General features: G+C 37.6%; 1 protein-coding gene across 1 annotated transcript in view; it reads left to right on the forward strand.

The window, feature by feature from the left end:
* Positions 1-20,717, forward strand: part of CNTNAP2 (contactin associated protein 2) — a 1,111,126-nt gene that overhangs the window by 841,063 nt on the left and 249,346 nt on the right. The window lies entirely within an intron of this gene.

The following is a 20,717-nucleotide window of genomic DNA, read 5'->3' on the forward strand; positions in this document are numbered from 1 at the left end:
TATTGGTTTTTAAAAAGGAACTTGAAGGGCACAGTTTGGGAAAAAAAAAAAAAAGTGATTGTAATAACTTCTGGTGTCTCATTTATTAAAAATGAATCATCTTGAGCAGTGTCTTATTTGTGGTTTGCATGTGATTTTACAAGTGCCATCAATTATTTTTTTAAATTTAATTTTTAAATATGCAACTTCTAATCAAGAAGGTGTACTCAAGCACTCCCTTACTGCTATATTAATGGGAAGTACCAAGATACTGGAGACTGTCCAGAGAAAAGAAGGTGAGTTGGTGTGGGATTCGGTGTGCTTCCAAGACACGTATTCCACAAAAACAAGTTTATTTGAGTTGGTGGGAGCAAAGAACTTGAAGAGTTCATTTGAACTGTCATTGAATTTTCCAGTCCTTTCTGAGTTCATATTCCTGCCTACCTGAGCAAGACTATCAATCAAAAACTCCATGAAAGTTAAGAGAGACAAAACAGTCAACAGCTGTAAGAAAGGACTGCTTTCCTCGCTTAAGTCTTATGACACAGTTCATGGATCAATGGACTGTCCTATCAGTAGATTATCTAATTTTCCTAAGTGCAGAGCATTGAACACGTAGTGCAGGAACCTTAGATCAGTGACAGAACACAAAGGCAGTAGGGATCTTTGCAAGAAAAGATAAAATCATTGGTACAGAGCACATCTTAGATAAGTCCCAAAAGATAAGCTGTGTGAATTAAAGGGACAGTAAATCTCCTTTTCAGTGTTTGTCAAAAGGTTGTACATCATCCCCCCATACCTGTCTCTGAGAGGAGAGGAAGTAATAAGCATGGTGTGGGATTCAGGATTTAAGAAGGGAACGATTTCATTAACCCATGGCAGCTGGTGATCCAGAGTGAGCATTTTAAGGTCACTGTTGTACTTAAAGTGTAATGCCTCATGAAGGAAAGAACAAGCAGAGCGTGAAAAGTCATTCAGAGCTATTCTGGACCCTTATTTTTCACTTCCTGCTATGGGGTGGGAAAGTACATAGAAAAATATCCTTAGAATATGTGTAGACATACTGTTCGTTTTCCTTCTTCATAGTGTAATGCAAAATTAAGGTAAAAAATGCATATATATTAATACAAAAAGAACAGTATGAGTGTGGGTATTTTACTTTAAAATTGAATTACAATTATCAAGATCTTTTATGGCAGGACTGCAAAAAACTCCCTAAAATTACACCTCTCATGCATTTCACTTGCTGTGCAGTCAATTAATTTTCATCCATGGTCGATACATCTTCTTGATGAAAACTGTCTTGGAATAAAATGCTGCCATTTGAGTAAATGTTATTTTCCAATTATTTATATTCCTCCTTCAGTTAGATCCAGTGTTCTCTAGTTCCTGGTTTTTGGGAAGCAGTTCGTTCTATGGGATTGAGTATATAGATTGTAGCCTCTGAAATCCTGACCTTTGGATCATAGTTATTGTGGTTTAAGTGTCTTTTTTGGCCTTGGTCAAATGGTGTAATTTTTCTCCTCAACAAGATTGCAATGAGTAATGTTTTAAGAAGGGTCACATTTTACCAGCTTTAATCTCTGGAATGCTAGAGAATTACATTCTTTTTGTATGATTGAGCATCTTTGCTAACTTCTCTGTTGGTGTCTGAAGAGGCTCCTTAGCACTGTGCTTTCATGTTCAAATAGTGTCTTACACTCTCCATTTGCTGTGTGTCAGTGAATTACAAATCAGGTGACAGATCACAGGTTTTTGTAAGTTGCAAATCTAGTAATGATCAGTCAGAAACTAATTTAGAATTCTGGAACTGTCTGCAGTGGTATGTTAGGGAAGTAACATTGGTTTGTATTAAAAAACAAGCTAAAATACTCTGATTTTTAACATACCAAAAAAAGCAAGGATGAATTTTTAAATTATTATTTACCATTTCTGGCAGTGCATCCAGCATCAGTGCTGCCTGACCTTTCTTATAGCTTGCGACTTTTCCCACTTGAGACAGCTCAGTGTGGTCTGACATTTGCCAAGCTGCAAAAAGCCCTAGAAAGTTTGCTGTTTGTCTCCTGAATGAAGCCACTAAGGCATCTCTCTGTTGTGCCAGGTTGCACCCAGCCAGCTCAGACAAATGTCAAGAGGCTTGAGAATAGCAAAGAACCTGTTGGGGGCACCACGTTGTGATGCAAAAATCAGAAATTTATCTTGGATCATGCTGAATTTTTGCTGTGGAGCACAGATAACCTACAGCTTTAGTTGTGTGACCTACAGTAAGGCATGGTAATTGAAATGTGCCACAATGTATTTCATTGAGATGCATTAAGGAGAGCGGCTATGAAGTCGATAGGGATGTGGGACACCCTGGCTGAAGATTTTAAAACTACTTCCTTACATAGTGTTTGGCTCTTAGCCAATTTCAAAGCAAATTATTTAAGTGCCCTCATTTTCAAAACAATTTACCAGCTGCTTGGCATATAAAAGTAAATAGGAACTTTAGATGTTTGCCATATCTGAAAATCAAGTTGCTTTTAATAACTTTTCTTAATCCTAATTTCATTTTATTTCATAATATTTAGAGACACCTAAATGTTAAGTAGTCCTGAATTTTATATTCCTGTCCCTTAAAAGCTTGCTGTGTGACCTTATGTTGCTTGTTGTGGTGTGAATTGTCAGGAGAGTATTTTGATAATGCAGTTATCATTGACTAACATGAGGTCATGCCAAACATTTGGCATTAGAATCCTTAAAAAAGAGGCTATAAGGACCCCAAGTGACACATGTGAAACCAGACCCTTCAAAATAAACTTTTAGAATGTTTGTTCTGATACACTCTGTAAGTTTTAGTAATAACCCTACAGTCCTGTTTTCAACACCCTAATGAATTTGTTGAAATCCTTTGTCATAATATAGTGGGAATTGCCACAGGAGTGCAAATATCATAAATGTTAAAATCACATTTTTCTGTCAGATGTATTAGTAATGTTTATTTTCCAAAGTAATGATAGTGAGTCTTAACTAAATTACTACCTTGACTGTGATTTGTAGGCAAAAGATTTGTGCATAGCAATTCAAGATAAGATGATTGTGCTCACTTTACCACTTACAGCAGCTCTGAAGTGACTTTGAGATAATTACTCAGTTATTATTGTAATATGTGTAATTTCTTGAGGTCCTACTTTTGAAGTGATAAGAATAATTAAAAGGTTATGGACATAATGAAACAATCATTTTTCATGAGCTCGTGTGCTCATATTAATAGCACTTTATATCAAGTGATGTCCTTTTCTTACTGTTTTCTAAGAAGTGACTCAATAGCCCCTTATTTTTAGATCAGATTTTCTTTCTACAGTAATGTTCACCAGCATCAAGATCATAAAGAATTTTTTCAGTGGGGGAAGAGGTCTGACCTATGACTAAGAAACATTTACAAAGGAATTGAGCCCAGTGTGCATGTTATTTAAAGAATAATTGTTAACTTTTGTTTGCTTACATACCTAAAGAAATACTTTGTGTCAAATAAAATGCTGCTTTTTCAACGGAACAACCTGTTCCTCTGCTCCTCAGAACCAAGCAGTGCAGACAGAGTGCATCCCAGCAGAATTCACCTCATCAGTTGTACTTAAACTAAAGTGTTGCAAGAATCATTGAAGAATTCTAGAAAATATTTACAGTTCTGAGGAAGTAGGGTTATGCGATATACTACTGGTGTTACCAAGTAAACTACTGTTTAACAACTATTCCAACCAGGAACATAGAAATATGAGTGAGGCAAGGCAAACAGCAGTTTTTCCATAGCTCGTGTTCTTCTTCTTTCCCATAGATTTGTGGTGGACTGAAATGGATGTGCTCTCTGAAATTTTTTCATATCCATAGCCTAGAAGTTGTCCATAAGACTGTCTCTTTTATGTCCAATACTCTCTGATTAGGTTCTTTCAGATACTATGGAAGTTGTAATGTTTAATATCAAATTTACCTATTCAAAGATAGATGGTATACACGTTACATGGGATTTCTGATTTTACAGAGTGATAGTATATTGGGTAACACAGTACAAAGGACAGTTACACTTAGCAAAATATTTATTGCAATATTGCAATATACAGTTAAATCACAAAACCAGTATGGTTCCCATGACCACTCTCTATCATATGCTCACCATCACAAGGCTGAGCATCCCAATTCAACATTCATTGAAGCCTGCTCAGACCTGGTGCTGTCTTCAAAATTATTTTGATACTTATTCAGTTTTTATACTCCTCCCCCCGTGCTGGCATGGCTAACTCAGGGAGATATTTGCACCCTTTTAATGAGCCTAGGAAGGTACATTTACACCACCAGTTGATGCATTCACCTGTTGATACCTGTTTAGCTAAAACAAAGTCTACCTTCCCCCTTTGTGTTAAGATAAAATCAGCTTCTTTGCAACAGCTGTGGTCAGTTGCACTCTGTGTTATTCCCTGAGCTTCAGAGGAAAATTGCCCTTGCTCATCTCCTCTGAGCTGTCTTCCCTTTTAGGAGTTCATTGCTCAGTCAAGCTTCTCATTTCTTTGAGTGCAATTCTGATATTCAAATCTGGATATATGCATTCAAACCAATAGCTCCACTACTTAGCACACTAGCATTTCCCACCCCTTCACTATTAAAGGGTTTGTTTGTTTGCTAGTTTATTTCTGAACACATAATTTTACAATATTTATTTGTGTAATGGCACACTTACATTGAGCTAATTGTGTAAGTTGGAAACTTTTTCATTCTCCTGAAAACTGCCATGAAAAAAAATGTTTTCCTAAGTAAAAGGCTACATTCCTACTCATTTGCTTGGTATTTAATATTGACAAAAAAGTTGGTGTGTTTTATTTGTTAATTAAAAACACTTACTTGAAAAAAATAATTATGGAACTTTTTACTTCTTAGGTAAAATTTGGCAGGGGTTGTTTCAATTTGTGATTAGTACGATTTTTAATTTTTGTTCTATATATTATGTTTACAATGCCTACTTTTATTTTTATTGTTTTAATTGTATAAGCCAAAATTTATACTGCTGTATCATCTAGGTAGAGCAGACTTGGCTCCCAATGAGATGCCGTAAACACTGGTAGCAGTGTAACTGTGGCAGGATGAGGTACCTGAGAGGATACTGGGATCAGGATTTGTGAGGCCCAGACCTGAACTCTCTGCTTACAGCAGCAGGTTTCCTTAGCCTGTTACCTCTGTGAAAATAAAGGAGGTGTCTTTACACAGCTGTAAATTACCCTTGCTGGAATGCAGTAGATCGGAGGTATTTATTATGTTTCTATGTTTCAAGCAAAACATTTGTTTGAACTTCAAGTATAGAGTTTAAATATGTATTTCCAACTTATGATACCTATTTCATTATAGTAATGGCTTCTTTTGGAGTAATGTAGAAAGGATAAGCAATGATCGTAACAGGCTTGGTCAGTGCCAGCACTGATGACCGATTTGACAGCTAATGGACCAATATGATGTTGAAAGTTCATAATGTTCCAGTGAGCCAGTCATTAGATGCAGTAATGACACTTTTTTGAAGGGATTATTACTGTTCTAAACTGTATTTAGTGATTTGTAGCAGACATTTCCTTCTTCATATTCCCATTATGAGTCAACTAATTTGGGAATTCAATATTTCCTGTGTGTTTAACAAGCAAATTTCTACCAGTGATAAAGCCAGGCATACTGTGTTACACTAGCTGAGTAATTCATATCAACTGAGCCAAAAGAGTACTTGCCATACTTTTCCTGCTGATATATAGAATTCTATTTTTATTTCTTTATATTGATGGCCACAGAGGATTGTGATCTGTTTCTACACTGCTTAATTCTCAATGTAAAAGAGGTTGTGAATTGTATTTGAGAATATGAAAAAGGGAGCCTAACAGTAGAGGTTTGTTAACCCTGGGGACTCAAATGCAGCTTTCACCTTCATGCTGACCTCAAGTAACACTTCATTACATTCCTGGAGTATTAGGCTGAAAGCACAGAAAGCTGAAAATAAACCTAGGGCTAAAGAGGAATTCAGACTAACTCTCAATCTCTGCAAAGCTACTATATTCACTCCCTGTCTCCAATCCTGTTTTCACTCATTTTATCAGGAAAAGAACTTCAGGGAAGCAATTTCTTGTAGATGAAACACTGTTCTACGGATTGATTAGTCCTCTCTTCCAGAATCTCCTGACCTTATCTTCAGTATGAAGTAGTGTCATGGTAAAACACCTCTGTGAATTTAAGCTAGATAACATTACACTGACCAGAATTTTGTGATCATTATGGACAAGGACAGGCTACATCAGTCAAAGTTAATCTGAATTTGGACCAGAGTTTTCCCATATTCAGCTTACCCAGTGTAAAATGTGGTTATCTCTCTCGGGTACATGATCGTGGTCAGCCTCATGATAGCTGGCTGGGTTCTTCCCAGCTCATCTAATATAATAAAACTCTGCAGTAAGGCAAAAGCCCAGAGAATGTTGTCTTTGCTCATGGAGGTTGCTTGATTTCAGTGTTTTGATTTCTACATCCTTAAATCAGTCTAAAAAAAATATAAACATTTCAATTTATTCTTCTGTAGTTATTTCATACTTCTTATGTCTTCTACATATTCTCGATATTTATTTGACCACCATTTGTGGCAACATCGAAGCATTCTACCTACAGGAAGCATTCTTAGCCTACAGGAAAGCTGGGGAGGGACTTTTTACCACGGTGTGTAGTGATAGGATGAGGGGTTGTTTTAAGCTGGAAGATGGTAGATATAGGTTAGACATTAGGAAGAAATTCTTTAGTGTAAGGGTGGTGAGACACTGACACGGGTTGCCCAGGGAAGCTGTGGCTGCCTCCTCCCTGGTCAGCTTGGATGCAGCTCTGAGCAACCTGGTCTAGTGGGAGGTGTCCCTGCCCATGCAGCAGGGTGATCTTTAGGGTCCCTTTCAACCCAAACCATAATACCAGTTCCATTCTTTTCTTCCATGGTTCCATTATGATGCATTTGTTTTGTCATTTCTAATTTTACTTCAAAGAGGGGGACTAAACTGCCTTTCATGTGGTTGTGTCTTGAGATGCACAACCCTGAACAGACACTATCACTCCATATCATAGTATTAGATGCATAAAATAAATTTTATCTTCTCATTCAATGAAACAACATTTTTCATCTTCTTTTGGATAAAAGGAAAATAAAAGATCTCTGATACTGCTGAAGTATCTGTGTTTTCAAGGCAGACAGCTGTATATATTGAAAGAGAGTAGGAATAAAGCTCATTGCCCAGCATAGCCTGCTTGCTTTGTAATAGCTTCAGTAAGTTTTTCTGGGTGGAATGTAGAAAGTCTGGCTTAACTGCTACTAGCTGTACATACCTCTGTTGCAGGTGGAAATGGTCTCTGTCTTGTTAAGCACAAATGTTAGGTGAACTGGAAACAGAGAATGAGCCTCATTTTTAATGATATTTTCATTTTTTCTACTGAATGAGCAATTTAATTTTATTTATGTTTACATTTTGCAACAAAATTTCCTGGCAGGTTGTTGTTTTGGCATATACAATAATACAGCACTTCAGGTATAACTGTTTAAGGTTTTTTACTATTTTATAGACAGAATACAGGACTAATTCACCAGTACATTTCAGCAGCTTTGTGCCAGCCTGGTGGCACAAAGCAGCCATGAACCTGACTTAACAGACCACTTAAATTGGGTTTATGGCCTCTTTGGGCTGTTGGAATATTGCAAAACAGCTGGAGTGCATTCCTGTTGTATGTGGCCTTAAATTGCTTGCATGCTATGTTGTACGACTGTCCTATGGAGATCCTCTCAAAACTGCATTCTTCTAGTGACTTTTCTTCAGCAAACTTGGGCTTTAATTGAAGGCATCTGGTATGTACCACATTAGGTAGCTTTCACGTTAGTAGATGTGGTGTACTATCATTCATCTCATTTCAGTTAAAAGTATAATTGACTGGGACCTTGCGTGTGTCTATAGTATTACAGTGTGTATCACGCATGCATTTTCAAAATGAATTTCCAGTCACTGCTCTTCTTGCATTCTGGTTCGTATCATGAAACCATTCTGGAGGACACTAATGTCTTTGGAATCAATGAAGCTGAAAGCTGTACTCGGGGAGCAGCGCTGCTGCAGCCCAACAACTACAGGACTAGACTACAATTCATCGAAAACACTGAGCCCTGCCACTTCCCCAAACAGTGGACTTAAGGTGCTTACCATTAACTGTTTCACTCTGGGTCTGCTCTTACTTGTACTCCACTACATGCTAATGGACACATGTAGAAATATGGCACATGTCAGTTTCACTGTACACCCAGGAGCAATTCTAGGTTTCCTAAAATTAATTCCTTGCCATAATTTTTACGTGCTTGAGATAGGATTCTAGCCTTTCAAGAAACGCAAGTTGAATTACTTCCTTTATATGATATCACAGCTGGAATTTTTCATAGAATTTCCTCGATATTTTCTTTTTTGCCACTTTTTTTTTTTTTTTTTTTTTTTTGGCAATTGTATTGTAACAACATATTCCAACTCCACTTGCTCTTTTCCAGGACTTGTTTGTGTGTTCTAGAGTTGGGTGGGTCTTGTGTGGGTCTAGAGTTCTCAAAGTCTGTATATATACACCAGTGTGTGCACTCACAGTTTCTCTCTCCCCTTCCACGATCATGAATCAGAATCATGAGTTGAGACTTCAGATTACTGAGGGACCGGTAGGGACAGTCTTTTTGTATAGGTAACTCTCAAGCAATTTCATACGTAATAACTGTGAAGACAAACCTTTTTTGTGTCATGTTTCCCGAATACTTACTGCTAAGGGTCATTTTTGTGTCAAATTCATGGTGATGAGAATTAGCTATTCATCTCCTGCTCCCTAATTCAGTGCTTTCACTTGATTTTGTCTCTGTCTCATCTGGTATTGGGGGGAGATTGAACTAGAGATGAGCTGTCCTGTTGTAGAGAAAATATGAGATTTTCCAACTTGACAATAGAAGAAAAGGCAATGCTGAAGAGGGATTGAATCAATTAGAGGAAAAGACAATGTGCTGACTTAAGTGCGTAAACCACACGCTTACTATTATTGCCCCATGTACTTATATTTAATTACCATCAGCTCAAGCCAGCATAAATCTTCAAGAACTGCACATTATGAGATGCTAATTAGTAAAAGGGTGTTGCACTGAACATCAGCTTCAGTTTACAAACTAATTGAAGATTTTATTCCTGTAGATTGCATTGCAGAAATAAAATCTTAAGTTCAGAACAATGTAAATTTCATTAGCAAGGTCCGTCCACATCCCCCGCCACAACAGTCCCATTCTTTAGGCTGGATGGAGATACTATTAAGAAAATAAAATGTTTGTACAAAACTGCTGTATGATGATCAGCTCTTAGTACATGAAATTCCAACACTACATGCACATTGCACATTCAAATTATAGTTGCCAATATGAAGAAAAGATATAATTACCCTTTACCGATGACTGATGTTTTCAATGAGCAGCAGTCATCCATGGTGGTTTAGCTGTCTAGGTGTCTCTGTTATTTTAATCTAGCTTTCATCCAGGTCCTTTGATTAGTCCCTTCTTCCATACATCCTTTGAAATACTTTCAGCAAACTATTCAATAAGCAATAGTTTGGGAACACAACTTTGCTTAGCTAGTCAATTCTAATACATTTTTGTTTAAATGCAAGGTGACAAACAATTATTTGCATGAGTTAGAAGACATTGCCACATTATCTTCCTGGTGTCCTTGGAGGCTCTTCAGGGGGAACAGTAGATTCTGGATTTACCTGATTACATTCTGTGCAACTTTGTTGCTCTGAAATGAGTTAGATTTGAGTTTTAAAAGCAGAACATATTACAGAGGCAAATAAACAATAAATATAGGCACGTTCTTTGGTGAGGCCAACTAATACCCATATCATCCGTAGTCAAAGTGCTATTATCTTCACACAGAACAAGGGAGCAATAGGCCTTTGGGAAACCATCCTGGACTCCCTTCCTGCTGAATCTTGTTCCTGGATTGTATAGAAGAACATGAGTTAGCTCAGGCTAAAGATTGTCAGATGTAACCATGTAGACAACAACGCTCCAGTTCCTGAAAAAATTTAAGTGGTACATCTGATCTGTGAGCAGAGAGACAGCTGCTGTGTCTCCATGTAGATCTTTCAGCCATGCATTAGGAATTAATTCATGCTTAGCTCACAGTTGCTATTGTTACAATACTGGAATCCTATGAATGTCTATCGTCATTCCTTGTCTCTCTCCTGCCTGCCTCACCAGTAATGTTGTAGTTTGGGCCCAACACGACAACAAAGGAACAGCCCCATGGCCACTTACTTAACCCCCCCCACACACACACAGACACACACTCTATGAGGAGGACAAGGCTCATGGGTGGAGACAAAGGACAAGAAGTGTTCTTCACTGATTAAGGTCCCAGGCAAAACAGACTCAACTTAGGGGAAAAAAAAATAAAAAAAAATCACACTAATCAAACATACACAGGACACAGACAACACAAAGAGCAGGGCTTGCATATGTTACCCCACCCCTCCCTTCTTCCCGGGCCCAAATCCCTTTGTTCCCGGTTTCTCTCCCTCCTTCCCCCCAGCGGCACAGGGGGACAGGGGATGGGGTTTAGAGTCACTTCACAGGCTGGTGGTTCCTGCTGCTCCTTCCTCCTCAGGAAGAGGGATTCCTTACAGTCCTTCCCTGCTTCCCCACGAGGTCCCTCCCATGGGAAAGAGTCCTCCACAAACCTCTCCTTCATGAGTCCTTCCCACCAGGTCCGGAGCTGCTCCAGCCTGAGCTTCCCACAGAGTCATGGGCTGCTTTGGGAACAGCCATCTCCCCTGGCGTGAGGTTCTCCAAAGCTGTGCAATCAGAGACCACTGACAGCAAAACCACTGGCCACAAAATCCAATTCCAAGTTCACCCCTCCTGTCGCCTTCAGGGAATGTTCCACCACATTCCTCCATGAATGCAGGGGGACAGCTGCCATCTCGCCATGGGTTGCAGGGAAACTTCTGCTTGGGCATTTCCTTCCCCTTCTTCCTCACCAACCACCAGCACCGCTCTGCCTCTCCAGCTCAGCTGTTCTCCATTAAGTGCTCCTCTGCTCAGGTCTTCACAGAATCACAGAATCTTAGGGGTTGTAAGGGGCCTCGAAAGATCATCTAGTCCAACCCCCCTGCCAGAGCAGGATCCCCTAGATCACATCACACAGGAAGGCGTCCAGGCGGGTTTTGAATGTCTCCAGCCAAGGAGACTCCACAACCTCTCTGGGCAGCCTGTTCTAGTGCTCTGTCACCCTCACAGTAAACAAGTTTTTTCTGGTATTTACATGGAACCTCCTATGCTCCAGTTTGCACCCATTGCCTCTTGTCCTATCACTGGATTTCACTGAAAAAAGCCTGGCTCCAACCTCACCCTTAAAGTACTTATCCTATTAATGTCTTCTCTCGGTTCTTTCGTATGTTAATCGCAGAGGTGCATCTCTTGTCCCTCTAATGGCTCCTTGGCTGGGTTTGGAGCAGGGGGAGCTTCTCAGCTTCTTACCGGAGCCACCCCTGGGGCCTTTCCCCTGCTACCAAAAAACCCACCAAACCAGAACAATGTCCAGTTTCTAGATTTCATTAGATTAATTAAAAAGATAAAGTAAATTTAAATATAATTAATTAAAATTATTACCAACAAGATAAAAATAAATAACAAGTCAATTTTTCAGGTTTTCAGAGGCTGGGTAGCTGTAGCAAGGCCTTGCAGGTGTTCATTGTATGCCATTTACCCAAAGTTATGAATTCTCACAGCTTGCAGATGCCACACAGATTTTGTGAGCTTTTAGGGCCAAATGACATATCTATGAATCACAGTCCATTTTGCTAGCAATATTGAAACTGAAATCTGTTATCCATCCTACTGTGAATTCATATTCTGTCTGAACTCCGGAGATAAATTTTATGCTAATGAAATTCTCTTTTATTCTGAATCTTTATGCATAAAGACAAATCTGAAGAACTCACCATTGCAAAGAAAAAAATGTTTTTAATCTGAGGTGACTTTTTGATCAAATCCTATCTTTATAGCTTTATCCTGTACAGACTTTGCAGCAATTCACAGATGGCTGTCCATTTACATGGACAAGTACTGATTTATAGTAACATATTTTTAAGGATAGAAAGTCTTTTAAAGGAGAAAGAACAGTGTGGACAATACATGAGAAACAAAACAGTGTAGCAATCACGACGCACAGTTAGGATTTGTTAGGCAGCAATGTGTCAATTTTAGAAAAGTGCCTTTCTCAGCTTGAAAACCTGAGCTAGTATCCAAAACTGAAGAGACTGGTCAGTAGAGAGAGATGTTGAGGAAAAATAGCCTAAGTTGCTATGCTTCAAATGTATTTAGTCCAATTAACATCAGTAAGTTTTATATTAAGTAAGCATTTTTAAATTAGCATTCCTTAGCTTTTTGTTCATTTTTCCATTAAACTGGTTGTTTCACTGCTTGACATCCATTGAGACACATACATAATTTATGATGAGGTTTCAAAGTGCTTGTGTTTATTTTTGTGGTACACAAATACTCTCAAGACTTGTTTTAAAAGATGACATCTGAGCAAACAGTGTCATTCTAGCCATAGCTAGGGTTTACATGATCTTCATATTCTGAATATACCCACAATTGGAATATTCCAAAGGAAATATAAACTTGATTTTTCTTTATTTTTTAAAATCCTACAATTTAATTTGTATTTCTAAATCTGTACTTCGGAGCTTAGCATTGGGCTCTTGCTTTGAAGGGAAAATAATGAATTATTATTTTAATATCTAATACACATACTGAGATGAGCATGGGTGAACCTAGCCATAATGTCCAACAGCAGAAACTTACTTTTTTTTTTTTCTAAGCAGATATTACATATCTGCTTGAAAATCAATACAGTATAAAAGTTAGTGCATTTGCTGCTGATCACATTCATGTTTCTGTGTTTAGGTGAAGTCCGAAAGTGTTCACAGTTTCCCATTAAGAATAGGTTGTTCTATTCTTCAGTGATTCTTGTGTGAAAAAAACCCAACAACCTTGCAAATGGTGAGGAGCTGAAGGAAGAAACATACTATTAAAACATCATCAAACTTATTCTGTCTAGGAGATATGTGGCCAGTGGCAAAATATTTCAGTTCACTGAAACTCACAAATTGAAGAAAGGAAGTCTCATTGTGATCATAAATGTGAGGTTTTCATTTCTTTTGATGGATTATGGGTTTTTTTCTTGTTAAAGCGTGAGTCTGAATCTCCACTCACCTGAATTCTGTCAGTATTTGGAATTGGGAAGTGTTGGTTCAAGCCTGAAAGTAACTATGTTGGCCAAATCACTACTTTGGGGCTATTAAAAGCTCTGTAGTAATTTGAGTAAAGCAATTCTTTCTTGTGCATGTACCACCCCTGTGCTATCGGATTGTTTCTAAAATATGAGGGTGGAAGATCACAGAATCATAGACTAGTTGGAAGGGACCTTAACAATCTTCTGGTTCCCACCCACTTGCCATGGACAGGGACACCTCCCACTAGACCATGTTGCTCAAAGCCCCATCCAACCTGGCCTTGAACACTTCCAGGGAGGGGGCATCCACAACTTCCATGGACAACCTGTTCCAGTGTCTCATCACCCTCACACTAAAGAATATCTTCCTAATGGCTAACCTAAATTTACCCTCTTTCAGTTGAAAACCATTACCCTGTAGTCCTATCACTACATGCCCTTGTCCCTCCCAAATCCCTCCCCAGCTTTCTTGTAGGTCCCTATGTAGTCCCCCTACAATGAAGATAGTCTTCATTTTAATAATAAAGGCTGTAAGTACATTAGACAGGAGCTACTAATATAGAAATCCCTTTTTGAAAAAAGGTGTGTGCATAATGTATGCTAATATTTTTACTAGGAAATAATGGCACATTTTGAGTCTCCAAAGAATTCCCATAGTTGTTTTGAACTTGTGGAAACTTAACCATTCAATTATAAAACACAGCAAAAGAAAAATAAGATAAACCATCATCTGTGTAAGGTCTGGATTGTTTTGCAGTTACCAACTCGGTATGTAACTATAATTTCTCAAAAATGCAAAATATTTTTAAACGTATTCTTCCCAGAAGTTAACTTTATTTTTGCTTTTTCATATCTGATATGTTAACACTCCCTTCTGAAAAATATATGGAGTTAAGCCTTTTACATTCAGCTGTTCTACATACTTGCTCTATGTAACAGTGGTACCCTATTTTTTAATTGAAAAATAATCTTATTTATCACTAACCCAGAAATAAGTCAAGTAGATTTACAGGAAAAGTGTAAAATTCATTGCATATGACAAAGGAGAGGGTAAATAATCCTTTGCAATCCTATTTGCTCATCCCAATATGATATCTTTTAATTTTTCATAAGAACATAAGAAAACAGTTAGCAAATAATGGTTAGAGCAACTGCATGGGCTGTTTTGTCTGTCTCCTTGCCCAAGCCCACACTGTTTTCAGAATCGTTTTGACCCACAGGTGGAAGGCAGTGCTGATTTCCCTTTAGTCAGCTTTCTCTGCAGTAGACCTGTTCAGATCTCTGCTTGCAGGACATGACGTAATACTCAGCTGATCTAACCCCAGCAATCGCTGGATCTTGTCTCACCAAAATACAATGGACCTTTTTTTCTGGGAACAAACTTCTCAGTCCTATTGGGAAACAGTTCACATGCAGTCCATACAAGTGCATGTAGATACGGGAGACTTGCAGTTTTACCGTGAGGCACACAGCATAAGCATAGATTTATCTAGCTGAAATTATTTAATAAGGAGGATGGGACTCAGCAATACTTGGCGAGGGCATTTAGTATAGACATATAAGCGAGTACATGCATAAACATAGATTTCTTCCCACAAGCCTAGCCAAGAGTACTGGCTATTAACAGAACATTAGTGGTAGCATTTTTAGGCTAAATAACAAGTAATTAGCCAGCCACATTAAACAATAAAAATTAAACAATAATGAGAGCTACTAATCATTTTTTTTATCAGCAAAACTAGCCTGGATTCATTTTAAAACAACATTTAATGCAAACAGCCTAATGAATATGTAAGAACTGAAAGTTCTGCATAAAACCGAATGTACTCTGGAAACCAAAGATAATTACTGTTTTGTGACTGTTATGCAGGAGCTTCTATAGAGCGGTTCTTTTCACACTTCTTGTGCATGCATAAATTGTGGCAGTATTCTGTTGGTGTCTTCTAGGGACTCAGTTTGGTATGCAGAATGAAGGAAATTACTGATGGATTTTGATAAAGCTCAAGATCTTTGATTGCACTTTTGATACAAGATCTTTGAGAAGCCCATCTTAAGAATAAAAATCAAATAATAATAAAAAACATTTTCACAAGAGCATAGTAGCAAAGGAAGTATCTCCTTTGTCTAGCAGCAAATATGTGGTAGAGGAGGCTGGATTTATATAGACACTAAAAGTCCTGGCCTTAGAGTGCCTAAAATGTAACTGGGGTAAAAAAAAAAACATCAGTCTTGAAACTGATGATGAAGTGTAATGGAAACTGATTTTAGTAGCACTGTAGCATTCAGTTCTTTCAAAAGAATCAGAAATGGGACTACGTGTTACTGAAATGAATGAGGTCACTACTTAGAAGTGCCAGCGCAGAGTTCAGTGTGATAGAGTGAAAATATTTGCGTGCTGCTTGTATGTTAACTTACAGCCTTTCTTCCCAAAGGATTCCAAAGTGTTTGTAAACTGATAGATCATACAGCATCACTTGACCTTTCAGTGGTAAGAAATGCTGCATGCATTTAGCAGCTCAAAACTGTGTAACCAGGAGTTAGCAGAGGGAAGTGCACCTGGAGCTTTTACACTTTTCAAGAGCAGAATTCCCAGAACTGGTTAGGATTGCAAGCACTGACACTTTGCAGAAGTTGTGATTCTCCTAATAGGAACTGGTGAGCACAGCTCTAGTATAATCATGCAGTATGCCCTAGAAGCAGTTCCTCTGTGACTGAAGTTATCATCTCTATTTTTGTCTTGTCCAGAAGAGTATTTCTAGTAAGTGCCTTTTGAAGCAACGCCCTTCATATGCTGTGTAAAAGCCAGTACCTCTTATAAAGAAGATAGACCAAAACCTTTGTATTATCTCTAACCTCAGCTGCCTTGAACTGTATTGAGCTGGGATCCCATGACAGAATACTTCCATTCTTAACCAGCATTCTGGGTTGCAATCACCATTTAGCTAGTCCAGATGAGACCAGGAAAAGGCTCTTCAGGCCCTTTGCAAGCATACATTCAGTAGCATAGTGGTACAGTAATTACTAACTTTCTTAAATAAGGTGCAGAAAAAGATTTTAAAATAAAATAAAAGCATAAAACAATACTCCAATTTCTGTCTGTATTTTCTAAGGTAGACCTGGCAGTTTAGGCTGAGCTAGGTTCTTCTGTAGCAAGGAATGTGTCAGCCTCCTCCTTGAGCCCAAATCCTCAGTTAGCCTGCTGGGAAGATAATTTTAAAGATTCATTACAGAGCTATTCATCTTCAACCGGTTTTATGACCTAGCTGGAGGGGAGACGGAAACAAGCAAAAAAATCTTTTATTGTCCTGTAGCAGCACTCCAGTATTTGCTGAACGGTGGCTCAGTTTGAGCTACTCTCTCCTGATCTTCCAAGCAACCTCCCAATAATTAATCCAAAGTATTCATACACCAAACCAGCAAAAAAAAACCCAATCAGGTTTACATTATTGTACAGTAGCTACAAGTCACTCCCTTGTACTGCACCTCCGGTCATTTAGATAGTGCTGTACACGTTATGTGTCTATGCTTAGAAAGATGGGTACTACAATAGCATTAGTAAAGTTCCTGCCAAACAAAGGCCAAAGCTGATTAAGGCAAATTGTGGCCAGTCAACATGTATTAAGGTAGGCAAACGTTTTCAGTGCAAGTGTTTTTAGTATTCTGCAGTACACCTTCAGCAGCTTCCACTGCTCCCACCTAAGCTTCATTTCTCATCAGTCATTTGACATGATGTCTCAGGACTGGTCTAAATCAAGCCTTTTAGAAGTTTAAAGACTATTCATTCTCTCCCCTCTTTGATTATCAGTGGTACCAAGGTTTTTCCCAAAGATTAGCACAATGCATTTAATGAATACAGAACTTGAAATGGCCAGAATATATTGCCCAATCCCATTTTATGTTAAATCTGCTAAATTTTTATTTATATAACTAATCAGCCCTAAATGACAGAAATGCCTACAATATATATGAGTATTTTATGGATAAATCTATTGCTACAGAGTATTAGGAATCTGAAATTCTTAGTCCATTTTTTTTTTATTTACTTTGCCTTCTACAGCACTGGCCCAGTTTATCAATATGACGTCATCTGTGCTAGGTGGGAAGTAGGCTTAAACTTAGGCTAGCATCTCTACTGTCCATGTTTATTAGGCCCTCTTGTGACTTGAATATCACTTACTACTATGCCTTTCCTCCAGTCTGGTTTTACTGTAATGCTAAATTAAAATTAATGGAGGAATATTTTATACATTTGCATTGACTACTGCTCAACTGTATTTTATTAATATCAATTCCTACTTTTGGAGGGAAGCTAGCTTATATCTAAACATGGCAAAGCAGTAACACAGATCAGGATCAGAAGATTATTATTTTTCAAATAGATGGTGTCATCATCAGATTATGTTGATTTTTTATAGAGTTCAATTCACAGTATGTACTTTTGCTGAATTTCCTTCTGTCTGTTATTGCAGTATGTCTTACGTTTGTGAAAGCAGAAAACAAAAAATAAATGTAACATAATTTACAGTTTGTACATTATTATGTACAGCATTACCTTGTTTATCTTAATACAGCCTGGGAGATGCAGGCTCACAAGGACTCCTCAAAAGAGAGTCTGAAAATGCCCTCTGTATTGAACGTATGTCTCATCTTTTGTTTTGTTTTTAAGCTTTTCGTAAGTACACTGATGTAGTAGAATTGAATTCCGCTTGGGTACCCAAATCAAGTTGGTGAAGTGTTTATCAGCGTTTTTTATAATATGGTCCTTACAGCTTAGCCCAGCACTTTCTTCTAGCCATAAAATATTCTTAAAAAGCAGTCCAAACATTCTACACAAATTAAGTCACTATAACTTTGTCATGTGATAAAGTAACTTCTATGTGTTTGTCCAAAAACCTGTTAGGCCTAAGTTTTGCATTCATGAAATAGAAGTGATCACAGTAGACTCAAAAATAGGCGGAATACAATGAAGTTATTTCTTAATAAAGTTTGTTTATGCAGATTTTAAAGTCTTAAATTTTGTCTTTAAAAATATTGCAGCCTTTTACAACTCTAAGTTTATGCACTTTCATTCCGTAGGAAATTGTTGTAACCATAGAATTATGAATGAAAAATGCATTCTGCTTATGTAGTTGGTAATCTTTAACAGCTCTATAAATGTTCTTTATAAAATACAGCAACTTACAAATCTCATTATAGAAGTGCAAGTGGCATTCCCATGAACTGATTTTTCCATCTGATGAAATTAAAATATTTCTGTTTGATTCAGGCTTGTATTGAAGTATGTTCTTCTTTAGTTATACTTGGAAGCATTCTTAAGGGATTTGTTCAGCAAGCATTGGTCATTTAAATGAAAGACATCAAAGACATTCAAAAAAATTGAAGTGTGTATTCATATTTCTGTCTTTATACTGTAAAGACCTGCAGGCAGAGTAGTCAGTGAAGCAGCAGCTATAAAATCCAGCTGTAACACAAACATATGTTTAATCTGAAGTGTTACGTTATGGGGATTTAGGATTATTTAAAAAAATATATAATAAAAAATCAAATGTGGGGGACTGTTTCAAATGAATTTAAAGCATGTACAAAGTGGCTAGCTGTCTCCATGCCAAGGTACTGTTTGACAGGGATTGATTAACAGGTGATGTGAAAGAAGAAGAATCTCAGAGGAGTTATAATGTACATGCTATGGTGTGAAATCTGATGTTTTATGTGGTTGTTTCACAATAATTCAGTTGTTGAGGCTTTGGCTCTGTTCTTATAACTAAGTCTTGGCAATTCAACGTGAAGTATCAAAGTCAAATAGGATTTTTCTTTCTCAGACACCATAGGAAAATTCATAGGAAAATTCTGTTGGACGAATTATACCATCAGTGATGCTTCAGTAGCTCAGAGCTCTTCAAGTGCTGCCTTCTGGGATGACTGTATCCCTGTTGCTGGCTGTGGGCCTGCAAAGGTGTTACTGAGCAGGATTTAATAAGCAGAGCTCTCAGGAATGTAGTAAAAATGAATGCTGCTCAGTTTCCTGTTTCTGTGCTGTTTATTGTGTACAAATAGAGAGCAATGGAGATTAACCTCAGACGTGCTAGGATGCAGAGGTGATCGCAGTCACAGCAGAATTAGATCTGGTGAGCAGGAACATGCTACTCTTCCACAGCTGCTCTTCACATGGGCAGGAAGCTGTGGGAACAAACTTGGGGAAAGGAAAAAGTTAGTATCTGTTGTGCTTTCTGTATTGACCCTGAAGAACTTTCTTGAGTTTTCTTCTGAAACACATTTTGAGGATTAACTTAGTTATTTAGAAAGGAGATATTTGTTATTCTGTATGGTGAATCTTGAGTCCAGCAAGTTTACTAGTAATTGCACAGCTGGGAATTACTCTGTATTCTGAGTGACAACTGAATTTAGTACCAGTCTGAAAAATTCTACTGGACTTGGACACAAAATGTGTACCTGTAACATTAAAATGTTATACATACTAGTAACAACATGATAAAATATTGGAAAGTTTGTTCTAATATGATTTCTGCTGTTTAGTAATTTTTTTGTTATTTTTATGGTGCCTGAGACTCCCACATTCTTAGACAATTGGAGTGGAAGTGTAGTCTACAGGAATGTTAAAATTTCGGAATTACATACTTGCAGTAGATAACGTTTCCCCAAAAGTGTGCACTTAGATTGAATATTTTCTAGAGGATTAGAATTTTTTTTTAATTAATATCTTTTTAATGTAAAAGCTGAGTTCTCTCAACTTTGTTGAACTCTTTGAGTTGTGAGTTTTCCATTATTTTTTTTGAAAGTTCAGTGATCTTTAATATATTTGGAACTGTAATGTGGTAAATATTTTTACAATTGCTTGCCAAAATTTTATTCATCTCCTTCTCAGTATTCAGCTTTCATTTTCTCACCTTTTATATTTCATATTAATATATATTTTTAATTATGTTTTTTTGGTAGCTCAAGCACATGGTGTCACACAAGTGCAAATTTCAGTTTTACAGTCACCCACAGGAGAGGAACAGAACTTGAATAGTGCATACATTGCAAATAAGCAAATCTTGAGCATTAGTACTCCATCATCACAACCTCTGAACAGAAGGAGAGGCAAAAACCATCACAGTCAATCAGCAAGAGTAATTCTACAGTTTTTAATCACAACCCTGAATATACCCCAAGGTGTCAATCTCTTAACTATTAGTTTTTGTGATTGTAATTTTGCATTCATATTTAAAATATTCTTTAACATTCCAAATATGATGAGTGTTAATCCACACCTGTAATATAACTTTCCTGTAGCTTGATTATTGACTGCCTTTATGGAGTGATTGCCTTCTGTAGAATTGCCTGTAACTACTTAGCTAATTTTAGCCTGCATAACAGTGTCTCCATGTGGGAAGGATGCCTGCTGAT

Source organism: Apus apus, chromosome 2 (genome assembly GCF_020740795.1).
Source record: "Apus apus isolate bApuApu2 chromosome 2, bApuApu2.pri.cur, whole genome shotgun sequence".
NCBI lineage: Eukaryota > Metazoa > Chordata > Aves > Apodiformes > Apodidae > Apus > Apus apus.